Source organism: Cynocephalus volans, chromosome 16 (assembly GCF_027409185.1).
Source record: "Cynocephalus volans isolate mCynVol1 chromosome 16, mCynVol1.pri, whole genome shotgun sequence".
Taxonomy (NCBI): domain Eukaryota; kingdom Metazoa; phylum Chordata; class Mammalia; order Dermoptera; family Cynocephalidae; genus Cynocephalus; species Cynocephalus volans.
Window position 1 is genome coordinate 10847238 of NC_084475.1, and position 13554 is coordinate 10860791.

The following is a 13554-nucleotide window of genomic DNA, read 5'->3' on the forward strand; positions in this document are numbered from 1 at the left end:
CTTCTTTGGTTATATAACAGAATATTCCTATTCTTAGGAAACACACTGAAGTATTGACAGGTCAAAGGCCATGACATATTTAATGCACCATCAAATTATTCAGAAAAAAAATTAGATATAGCTAGAGAGCTAGATATATAAACAAATAGTCCTAATAATAGAACTAATGGGGTAAAATATTTAAAATAGGTGAACCTGAGTTAAGGGTATATGGGTCTTTTTATACCATTTTTATTTCCACAATTTATCTGTAAATTTAAAGTTATTTCCAAATAAAAAGTTAAAAATATGTCATTGATCTGGGAAATCTTTGTTTCTATTGGCAAGGGATTGCTCGCTGGGAAAGAACTCAGCAAACGAATCCCTTCACTTGGGAAGTCCACCAGTACTTTTCACATATGATGACTTTGCAAATTAAAATTTGGATGCCAGTTTGGAATTATAAAGGCAGAAGGTTAATTTTATTTCTGTGTACGGGTTATTTGGTTGCAAGAAAAACAAAATCACGTTAGCCAAAAGGAAATTTATTATAAGGAATGAAGAAAATGAAGAAGGGAATGTCACAAAACCCAAGTGTGGGAAGTACTGCTGACCCCATGGGAACTACAAAGATATCATACCCCTCTGTATCACTGTCTCGGTTTTTATCTCTTTTTTCTCTTTCCTTTTCTCTCCTATCTAGTCAGTCCTAGTCATAACTACAGGGTCACCAGGTAGAAACATGATGCAACTCTTTCAGCAGAAGTTATGAAGTCATTTCCCAGTAACAGGGCATGGACTGCAAAGACACCACAAATATTTTATTTTTATGTTGATATTAAAGGAGAATACTTGACCATTGCTCTTTGGTTAATAATTTAATTTGGATTAATTTATAATTAATAGTATATCCAGAGGGCAATACAAGATTTAAACATCTTAATGTGAACAGTGATATGCTTAGATTTTCCTTTCGTAAAGATTGCTTTGGCATAGAGAGTGGAATTTAGAGAAACGAGAGTGAATGTGGAATATAATTTAGATGCTACTCTCATAGCCTAAGCAACACATAGTGGCTTGGACTGGGATAATAGTGGCCGTGGAGGTGGAGAGAAGGGGGTAGATGAGGAACATTTTTAAGGGGTCCAAATGATAAGCCTTGGTGCTGCATTGAATGTGAGTGACCGAGAAAGAGGAAGTTTTCAAGGACACCTCCAAGGTTTCCAGTAGAAGTGATTAGTAGGGCCACTCATAGAGATTGAAAATATTAGGGGAGGAGTAATTTGGGGTAGGCAAGGTCAATATAGGCCATTTTTAGTTTGAGAAGCCAATAAGACAAAGATGATTCATTGATAAGTGAATGGATAAAGAAAATATGGCATACATACAAAATGGAATACTGTTCAGGTAGCTAGGTATATGATTGGGGCTTGGCCTGAGAAAAGTTGATAAGTGTATCGTATTTGAAGCCATGAAAATTTATTCATTAACTTCATAAGAAGGGAAAGGAAGATGAGATGAGACATTTGAGTGTAACCCTGAAGAACGTTAACATTTAAAGAATAGACGGAGGGGGAAAATCTCCAACAGGAGATTGAAGAGAAATGGCCTGAGATGTACGTGGGAAATCAGGAGGGCCTAGCATTGTCAAATCCACAGGAGGTTTTCAAAATGGACCCGTTGTCACATAGTCAACTGTGTCACATAGTGATGACAGTCAAGTAAGATGGGACAAGTATCATTCCTATCCCTTTTTTGCAAGTGAGTTACCTGTTGAGGCTCAGAGTGCTTAAATGACTCTCACCCAGGATCATGGAACTATTAGGTGACACAGCTGAAATCTGGACTCATGTCTCCCTGACTCTAAAGCATGTCATTTTAAGCACTGCCTCATTCATTTAGTCAACAAATATTTATTTCATACCTATGACACATGACAGATACTGGAGATAAGGTGATAAATGAAGCCTATACAATTTTGAGCCCATACTCATGAAATTGCAATCTGTTGTAAATTGAAAGGTGCAATTGATAGGGAATGGGTAAAAGAGACTTTATTAGATTTTTTTTCTATTGCTGCATGACAGATTACTGCAGCCTCATTTATGATCTCACAGTTCTGTAGGTTGGAAAGTCAGGCAGGGCTCACTGGGTTCTATGCTCAGTTTCATAAGGCTGAATTCAAGGCTGGCCTAAGCTCTTATCTGGAGACTCTGGAGAAGAATCCATTTCCAGGTTCATTCAGGGTGTTGGCAGAATCCAGTTCTTAGCAGCTGTCAGCTGGGGGCCTTTCTCAGCTCCTAGGTTCCTCTTCCAGCTCTTTGCCCTGGGCTTTCTCACAAACCCTCTCATAACCTCACAGTTTACCCCTTCAAGACTGGTAGCAGGGTCCCACTCATTGAGTCCCCTTCAAGCTTTGAGTTTCTCTGGCTTTCCTTCTGCTATCAGCAAGAGAAATCACTCAGCTTTTAAAGGGCTCATGTGATTAATTCAGGCTCACCTGCATAATCTCCCTCTTGCTATATAACTTATTTGATTCACACGTTCCACCCACATGCAAAGGGGAGAGGACTGGATTGCACAAAAGTGAGGGTCATTGAAGGTTAACCTCAGAATTCTGCCTACCACAGAGGCATAAAGCCCTTGTTTGCTTCTTTCTGTCCAGCTCTCTATTTTTCCTTTAAAAAATTTCATTATCTGAGAGAGAAGAATACATATGGGTGAACAGTGTGCATTGACTTGGCAGGGAAATAGTCAGTATTCTCAAAAAAAAAAGAAAAAAGAAAAAGAAAGAAAAGCTTATAATCTTTTTCCTCTGAGAATCAGCTTCCGAAGTGGAAAAATCTAGGATGATTTTGCAGTAAAGGGAATGAGCCTCACTTCCCCAAGACACCACAGCTGGGAAGCTCAGCTGCCTTTCTGGGAATAGGGACTGCTCTGGTCTGCATGGAAGGCCACCCAGGAGGGAGCACATGCATGTGGGAATCTGGAGGAGAAACGGTGTAACGCCATGAACACGGCATCGAATTCTACCACAGCTGCACTGTTCTCTCCCAGAGAGATCAAGACAGACCACTGTCCAGAGAGTGAGAGACTCTGAGTCCAGGATGCTGGTGATTAAGGGGGAAATAATGCACTGGGGATGAGCAACACCACAGACTTAACTGCCCAGCCTCCCAGAGAGTTTTCAACTTGCTGATTTCCAAGTTATACCAAGATGTCCTGTCTTTGGAGAAAGCAAAGGAAGAGACAGGAATATGAGCAGTGCAATGAAGAGGACTGCCAGCCTCAGAGAGTGCAGGGCCCGGACTCTTGGCTTTCAGAGTCGCAAAGCCTTCAAAGGGCCAGGGAAGCGTCCTTGAAAATGAATGGAAAGCCTCTGACAAGCGTGCTATGAGCTGCGAAATTGCAAACAGACTTGGCGTGCTTCCTCAGGAGCCCGACAGCATCTGAACATTGCTTGATGTTCTAAGTCATGGGACAGCAGGCCGTCGTCTCACTGGAATGGGCTTTGGCATTAAAAAAATCACCATCTGCCTTTTTTCTTTTGTCTAAATTCCGAGGCCCAGGGAGGGACTTTGTTGTTGTGTCTGTGTCCTGTGCCTCTTTCGTATACAGAGGAATTGTGCAGCAGCATCAGTGGCTGTCTTGAGACACTGAAGAATCGAGCTAAGCAGAAGTCTTAACACGAAGGGCATTGAGATAATAGGACTTTTTTTTTTTTTTTTTTTTTTAAATTTTATTTTGTCGATATACATTGTAGCTGATTAATGCTCCCCATCACCAAAACCTCCCTCCCTTCTCCCTCCCCCCCTCCCCCCCAACCATGTCCTTTCTGTTTGTTTGTTGTATCAACTTCAAATAATTGTGGTTGTTATATCTTCTTCCCCCCCCCCCGGTTTTTGTGTGTATGTGTGTGTGTGTGTGTGTGTATGTGTGTGTGTGTGTGAATTTATATATTAATTTTTAGCTCCCACCAATAAGTGAGAACATGTGGTATTTCTCTTTCTGTGCCTGACTTGTTTCACTTAATATAATTCTCTCAAGGTCCATCCATGTTGTTGCAAATGGCAGTATTTCATTCGTTTTTATAGCTGAGTAGTATTCCATTGTGTAGATGTACCACATTTTCCGTATCCACTCATCTGATGATGGGCATTTGGGCTGGTTCCAACTCTTGGCTATTGTAAAGAGTGCTGCGATGAACATTGGGGAACAGGTATACCTTCGACTTGATGATTTCCATTCCTCTGGGTATATTCCCAACAGTGGGATGGCTGGGTCGTATGGTAGATCTATCTGCAATTGTTTAAGGAACCTCCATACCATTTTCCATAGAGGCTGCACCATTTTGCAGTCCCACCAACAATGTATGAGAGTTCCTTTTTCTCCGCAGCCTCGCCAGCATTTATCGTTCATAGTCTTTTGGATTTTAGCCATCCTAACTAGGGTTAGATGGTATCTCAATGTGGTTTTGATTTGCATTTCCCGGATGCTGAGTGATGTTGAGCATTTTTTCATATGTCTGTTGGCCATTTGGATATCTTCCTTAGAGAAATGCCTACTTAGCTCTTTTGCCCATTTTTTAATTGGGTTGCTTGTTTTCTTCTTGTAAAGTTGTTTGAGTTCCTTATATATTCTGGATATTAATCCTTTGTCAGATGTATATTTTGCAAATATTTTCTCCCACTCTGTTGGTTGTCTTTTATATAGCCATATATGCCAAACCCACTGCCAATATCATCCTGAATGGGGAAAAGCTGAAAGCTTTTCCTTTAAGAACAGGAACTAGACAAGGATGCCCACTCTCACCACTCCTATTCAACATAGTGTTGGAAGTACTAGCCAGAGCAATCAGAGAAGAGAAGGAAATAAAGGGCATCCAGATTGGAAAAGATGAAGTCAAACTGTCCCTGTTTGCAGATGACATGATCCTATATATCGAACAGCCTAAAACCTCTACAAAAAAACTGTTGGAATTGATAAATGATTTCAGCACAGTAGCAGGATACAAAATCAACACACAAAAATCAGTAGCATTTCTTTTCTCCAATAGTGAACATGCAGAAGGAGAAATCAAGAAAGCCTGCCCATTTACAATAGCCACCAAAAAAATAAAATACTTAGGAATTGAGTTAACCAAGGAGGTGAAAAATCTCTATAATGAGAACTACAAACCACTGCTGAGAGAAATTAGAGAGGATACAAGAAGATGGAAAGATATTCCATGCTCTTGGATTGGAAGAATCAACATAGTGAAAATGTCCATACTACCCAAAGTGATATACAAATTCAATGCAATCCCCATCAAAATTCCAAAGACATTTTTCTCAGAAATGGAAAAAACTATTCAGACATTTATATGGAACAATAAAAGACCACAAATAGCCAAAGCAATGCTCAGCAAAAAAAATAAAGCTGGAGGCATAACACTACCTGACTTTAAGCTATACTACAAAGCTATAATAACCAAAACAGTATGGTACTGGCATAAAAACAGACACACTGACCAATGGAATAGAATAGAGAATCCGGAAATCAACCCACACACTTACTGCCATCTGATCTTTGACAAAGGCACCAAGCCTATTCACTGGGGAAGGGACTGCCTCTTCAGCAAGTGGTGCTGGGATAACTGGATATCGATATGCAGGAGAATGAAACTAGATCCATACCTCTCACCGTATACTAAAATCAACTCAAAATGGATTAAGGATTTAAATATACACCCTGAGACAATAAAACTTCTTAAAGAAAACATAGGGGAAACACTTCAGGAAATAGGACTGGGCACAGACTTCATGAATACAACCCCAAAAGCACGGGCAACCAAAGGAAAAATAAACAAATGGGATTATATCAAACTAAAAAGCTTCTGCACAGCAAAAGAAACAATTAAAAGAGTTAAGAGATAATAGGACTTTGACCTAGTGGGTGGGGCCTGCTTTCAAACCCTTTTTCTGCTGTCTCTGAGCCGGGTGATCTGAAACATGTTGCTTTTTCTTTGTGATCCCCAATTAGCTTCCTTGAATCCCAGTTTGTCATCTGTCAATAGGGAGAAAAGAATGTCTAGAAGCTACAAAAAGAAACTGACAGAGTAAGGATTCAATAAATAGTGGAATCTTAGATGTAGGTAGCATCTCATCCTACCTTCAGAGGACTTGTTGGCTGCCTGCTCAACATGTACTCCTCCCACACTCTTCATGGCTGGTAGAGCCTGTCTCCCAATATATATATATATATGAGAGTACTTCAACAAATTCATGGAAAAATAGAATTGAAAGATAATTCAAATCTTTCAATAAACTTGTTGAAGTACCCTCATAATGAAAAGGCAAGATACTTATCTTTCTAGCTTCTCTTATAGCCAGCCCATGTGTGTGTGACCTGATCCTGGCCTGGATTTACTACAGCCCTCTAGAAACTTTATGGGGAGACATCAGTGTTGTGCAGAAGAAAGAAAGATGGACAGAAGGAAAGCTCAACAGCTCGTGACATCATAGAACTGCTGAATCAATCCTGGAACTTCCTTCCCGTGTTAGTCAGGACCCTCTGAAATATGCTGAGGAAATTAGAAAGCCCTAAATCTTAGTGGCTTATAAAAGCAAAGGTTTATTTTTGGCTCATACTGTATGTATGGTGTGGATTGGACAGGAGATTTGTCCCATGTCTGCTCACTCTGGATGTCAGGAAGATAGAACAACTGCATCTTAAACATTATAGATTATTGTATCAAAGGAACAAAATGCTCTAGAGTGTCTATAATAATCCTCTAAATTGTCTTCTTGTCTCCAGTTTATTCCTCATCCAACCCATTGGTAGACTGACTTCTCCAAAATTTCACTTTTCAGTTTTTTAGACAGTTGCTGCTAGAGCAATGCTGTATAACAAACATCCCCCAACAGTGGCTTACAATAATAAACATGTGTTTCTCACTCACAGGTCTGTGTGACAGTAGTGGATTTGCAGGGCTTAGCTAGGATTGCCTATGCTTGATGTTACGCATATATTGAATTCAAGTCTGCTCCATATAGTGCCTTACCATGTGACAGACATTACCTAGTATATGCTCTTCTCATGGCTAAAGAAAGATATGCAAGTGAATCAATCCATGCAGGCACATTAACACCTCTGCTGGTGCTAACAGAGTTAAGATGTCATTGGTCAGATCAAGTTACAAGGCCAAGCCCACAGTAAAGATGCCAGGTGTGACTATGGTGCCTTCTCTACTAGCAAGCACTGCAGAGTCACGTGGATAGGGATATGAACATAAAATTCTAATACAAAGGGGGAAATGAGAATTGACAGTAAAGCTCCAATCTACCATACATGTCCACTCAACTTATCGGAACCTTCAATGGCTCTACCTATTTAGCAAAATAAAGTTTAAGGTCCCAAACTGGGCATTTGAGCCTTTTCTCCTATGCCTCCTTATTCAAACCAAAGTGGTCTATTTTATTAATCCCTAATAACTCACATGTGGTCATATCTTTTATCACTTTTGTTCGTTACGTTTTTCCATTGAGAGAAGTCATACCCTTCTTCCGCACTCTAACCTAAAGCCTAAGACGCCCTTTCATGCTTTGAGTCTCCTTGTGATTCTGCACCGTAGCATTTGTGGGAACTATTTAATTGGGGCTTAGCAATTGAAATCTTGGGTACACGGTTCTTTTAATCCCATTTAGAAATCCTAACTTTGAAGCATACAGAATAATTTGAGCGCTTGCAATTGAAATTCTTGGCTTTACTCTAGGGAAATACCCACAGGCATGCAAGCCAGTAATCATTTTCACTTCCTCAACATATGAACTTTTACTAGTAAGAAGACCTCCGTTTTCATTAGCCATGGGCATTTGGAATCCCTGAGTAATTGCAATAAAACAAAGTGAAGTCCTGCTCATATAATCTTTGGAGATTTAATTCATTGCATGATATTTGATTGAACAGGAGCCTCTCTCCAAAAACGAAATAGATGAATAAGGGCCTATATAAGAAATAGAAAAAAACCTTCCTCCACTATAGTATTTTATATTTAAATTTCAGTTACCTCCCAACACTCAGCAAAAAAAAAAAAAAAAAAATTGGAGAGGGGTGTTCTGAAAATGTTAGGCCATCTCTGCTACATTTAATCCTTAACATGGAAATCTTTGCTATGGGAGGGACTGTTCCATATTTTACTCTGAACATTCAGCATCTAGAAACATTTAGCTCCATAGTTTGGCTTTGGGAAATCGCCTCTATGTCTAGCATCAATGTGTCAGTGTTGAAATACTTAAAATTACATAAATGGAGAATAGCCACCACCAGCAGTATGGAGAACAGCATATGACGAAGGGAATCGAAGCTATCCCAGGGCAGCTGACTTTGATAAAGTAGAGAATGCCGTTAAATGCAGCAGCACTGCTTATCCTCGAAGCAGTTTGTGTTAGTTAGGATTCTCCAGAGAAAGAGAGTTAATGGGATGTATGTTTGTATGTACGTATGTATGCACATATGTGTGCAAGCATGTCTATCTACCTACCTACCTATTTGTACACACACACACAATAGGATCTATTTCTATGTCTCTATCTATATATGTATCTGTATCTATAATCTATATTCATCACAAGAGATATTTATCTTAAGAAAGGACTCACCCAATGGTAGGGGCTGGCAAGTCCAAAATCCGCAGGGCAGGCTGGCAGGCTAGAAATTCTGGCAGAAGTTGATGCTGTCTTGTTGAGTTTGAAGGTAGCCTGAAGGCAGAATTCCTTCCCTCAATCTTTTCTTTTAAAGTCTTCAACTGATTGGATGATACCAGCTCACATTATGGAAGGTAACATGCTCTACTCAGAGTCTACTAATTTCAATGTTGTTAATCACACCTAAAAAGTACCTTCACAGAAGCACCTAGACTGATATTTTAACTAAACAGCTGGATACCATAGCCTAGCTAAGAAGATGTATAAAATTAACCATCACGCAGCTTTAATCCTAGATTCCTGACGTTGAAGCAGGAAGTTCAGAATCAGACACCTAGTACTGGCTGAAGTCACTACCAAAACAGGAGTGTAGGTTTGCTAGGGCTCCGATAACCTTGCACTGGTGTGTAATTTATCTCTGTACTCCAATTTCAAATGCCTTGTTTACAAAAATCCTTCCTAGCCCCAAAAGATTCAGGGTAGCCATTCTGAGAGCTATGTATAATTTGCTTTGTCTTTCATCACCTCCTCCAAGACTGTATTTTAAAAATATCTTCACTGGCTCCTCTGCCACTTTCTTTCCCTTTTTTTCATCCATTCTCACCATCTCTTTATGTCATTCCCAATAATCACGTTTTTGTAATATGATTCTAAATTTTCTACAGACAGGTACTCTATCCTTTACCTTTATACGCAGCCTATGAAGTGAAGAGCATGATTGTTAATGAGAATTAAGGTACTATGTGCATTCAAGATATATCTTGGTTTGCACAATTAGTATTCTGAAAAGCTCACCATTTGTTTCAGTGGGCTTGAGTAGTGAACACTTGTCCTGGGTAAGATTTGGGAATGAGCAATTTCTAATGTTAATTCAAATTAAATGTTTTTTGAGGAAATTAAAGTCTGTTTATTAAATCATAATTTAAAGAAGGAAATATTTTATTTCAAATAAATGGTAAACAATAGCTTTACTCTAGTAGTATCCATATTAAAGTAGGCCTGATGCCCTAAGGACCAGTATCACCACCACGCATGGGTGATGTGAACAGAAGTGTGTCATATATTTTTTTTTCCAAGCTGTTCATTTATTTGTACATTCTCCCTTCCCCAAGATGTTATAATATCTAAACACTTCGCATCAATCTAGTCCAAAAATCCTAGCATGCATGATATTCTATTTTTGTTTATTTTTCTTAAACCAATTTAATTATGACTTAAAACCTCATCTTGCGTTCTTGCTCAAGAAAAATTATATCTCCATAATTATTGGGGTGCCTTTCCTGTCTTTCCCATTCTCTTCTTTCCTCTCCTCCCCTCCCTGACATTCACTAGGATTGTATTAAGATTCTAGGGACAGCACAGCATCCGACTGCCACGGAGAAAGGAAGCGGATGGTTTCTTCCCATCATCAGTTAATACTGGTTACCTCCAAGATGCCTTTTATTGCAGCCTTTATGTTCCCTTCAGAGCTTGTCCTCTGCTATTTCTGTGCCACTTTGGATTACAACTATCTTTGCCAAGGCTGAGAAACTCCCTACCTAGGGCCAAACATTCTTAAAGCACTAGGAGACCTACCCTCTGAGTTTTGCCATGTGACAAGCAGTGCCCAAGACCAACCACTCAGTAGGTTATCCAGTGGATTAAGATGAATGGACCTCATCTCAGTTTGGGTTAATTTCTCTTCTCTCTGCTTAATCACACAGCTCTGCATCTCTGTGCCCATCAGAAGGAGACCCTCTAGCATAATCTCATCAAGGATTCCAGACTGTAGAGAAACAAGAACTACACAGGAAAGATCTGGTGGTAAGAGAGATCCAATGGGCCAAGGTGACCTGGTGGAATGGAGAACAAAATATGGGGAGGACTAGTTTGAAATGAGTATATCTGGTGGCACATGTTACATATTCTGGTGCATTCTGGTCATTTCTTCTTTGTTTTGCCTGCTAGACTGCAAACTATGTCAGGTCTTTGCATTTCACTTCCAACTCCATAAACATGATTATACACATAGCAAGCCCTTAAGAGATATTGTTGAATGACTGAATGCAGGAAAGAAACAAATATAAGTACAGAAAGTAATTTAGAAACACAACCACCATTGTTCAACAAAATCATGTGGAGAGCTTTTGTAGATTTTATAGATTCTGGTTCTCATGTCTGAAGAATCTGATTTAATAGGACTTGAGATGGGTCCCAGGAATCTGTATTTGCAGAACACCCTAGGAATGTCCAGTTAAAAAATCACTGATATAAATTAATAATTTCATTTTATGGAAGAAAAAAAATGATGTGCAGAAAGGCAGGGAAATGTAAGTTACTTGGCAAAGATACAGCTCATGACAGAGATGAGAAAGGGATCCAGGTTTGATTTGCATATCTTTTTATGAACATATTATTTTTGTTATCAAGATAACACATATTGATGCTAAAACGTTCAGACAGTATATAGAGATGTAGGGTGAAAGTAATCTTTCCCTTCGGTCTCTCAGCCTTCCATTTTAACCCCAGAGAGCTAATCATGAATTGCATCTCCTATCTAATCCTTTCAGACATTTTTAATATAAATATAAAAAGTGCCCATGCAAATGTAAATCATGTTTTACATTAAAGAGATTATAGTGTTCATGGTTTTATATATAACTACATATTATTTGCTGATTTTTTTCCCACTCAAAATCTTTCAAATCAGTGTGAAAGCATTTGGTAAAGTAGATATCTGTCCTCTGATGTTTTTGAATATAGGCTGGCATTCAAACACAGATTTATTTATATTTGTTATCAATGAAAATATCTACACCTCATGCTACCTGTGTAGGTCTTCTTGCCTCATTTTTTTAAACTCTTAAATTTGAATTATTTATAGGCATAGAAAGTTTTTTTATACCCTCCCCCATCTCACCTAATATTAACATCTTAAATATCCCTGGTAAAATGATCAAAGCCAGGAAATTAACATTAGTACGCTATTTTAAACTAAACTACAGACCATATTCAATTTTCACCAGTTTTCCACTAATGTCCTTTTTCTGTTCCAGTATCTTATTTAGGATTTCACCTTGCATTTACATGTAATTTCTCCGTGGTCTCCAATTTATTGCAGTTCCTCAGTCTTTACTTCTCTTTCATGATCTTGATATGTTTGAGGAATGCTCATCAGTTATTTTATAGAATTTCCCTCAATTTGGGTTTGTCTAATGTTTTCTTATGTTTAGAGTGAAGATGTTGGCAAAAGTACCACAGAAATGATACTTTGTTCTAAGTCTATTTTATTAAGAAGGTCAAGATGTTGACTTGGCTTGTTACTGGTGATTTTGATCATGATAACTTGGTTAAATTGGTGTTTGCTGGATTTACACACTGTAAAGTTACTGTCTTGCCTTTTTGTAGTTAATAAACATCTTACAAGGAGATACTGTGAGACTATACAAATTCTGTTTCTCCTCAAACTTTTGCGCACTGAATTTAGCATTCATCGGTCTTGCCAAGTTTTCAGCATGAATCACCTTTAAGGTGAAATATACTCAAATAGCCCATTTTTCCAGATTTTATTTAATGTACTTTATTCCACAATTTTTAGTGCCTGCTGTGTGCAAAATATTGTGGGCAATCTTTTCCTTTGAGCAGAGAAATTTTACAGAGGCAAACTCAGTAAAAATATTAATAATGACAGCAAACATGCAGTGCTTTCTATAGGTGCTGTGCTAAACACTATACATTATTTTTGCACTTAAGGGTCATACTAATTCTGTTAGTAATTATTATGACCGTCATGAAGCAGATGGTGAATTTGAGGCACGAAGAAAACTCCCCAAAGTTACACTGCTATGGCATTGCATGGCATAGATTGAAGCCGGATTCTTCTGACTCAGAGCCTAGTTGCTTCAATAGCACTCAAATCTGCCTTTTTCTATAGCTCAAGGGAATTAGATTTCCTATAGAAATAGCAATTTGAAATTGATTTTAGCAGCATATTATATCATTACAACAAGTATAACAGTAAAAATGTTTCCTTTAGATTCTAAGGTAATCCTTTCCAATATCTCATTTTCTTCTTGTAAGGTGGTTTCAGTCTAGTTAATGCTATGGCAAAATATGTCAGGTGACTTTGGATATCATGGCATTAATCTCCTTATAAAATGCTCAAGCACGCACTGTGATGATGACATATGTTAAAGACAAAGTCAGCAATCATTTAATGTCCGTCACAGCCTGCTAGATTGGCCTGGCTTGGGGCATCTATCTGTATGATTCCTTCCATGGGAGATAGGAAAGATCCCTGTGGAGGTCTCTTCCATAAATTCAAGGGAGAAAATATAGGATTCCTAGGAAAGTATATCAGTATAAAAATTTTCTAAAGTGACAGATTTTTCAAAATAATGTGGCTTTAAGAAGAAAAAAGCTTAATTTTTTCCTATAAATGATGCCCAGGGGTAAATGGATTAGCGATGGGATGGTGGCTCTACTCCATGATATCTTCAGATGCAGGCTCCTTCCGGGTCTCTGCTCCCTACACCTAACATGTAGCCTTCGTCTTCATGATCCAGAATGTCAGTGTCTATGTCTTAAGTAGTAGATTGAAGAAAAATAAAATAAAATAAAAAAAGACAGCATGGGGTTCATATCAGTCATTTCTTAGGGAAGGTGTCACATCCTTTTTTTTTTTTTTAAAAAAAAAAGCTTTATTGATGTATAATTGATATACAAAGAACTTCTCATATTTAATGTGTATTATTTGATAAGATTGGACATATGCAAACACCTGTGATACCATCACCACAATCAAGGTAGCACCCAACACCTCCCAAAGTTTCCTTGTGGTAAGAGACTTAGCACGAGATCTACTTTCTTAACAGATTTGAAGTGTACACTACTGTACTGTTAACTCTAGGTA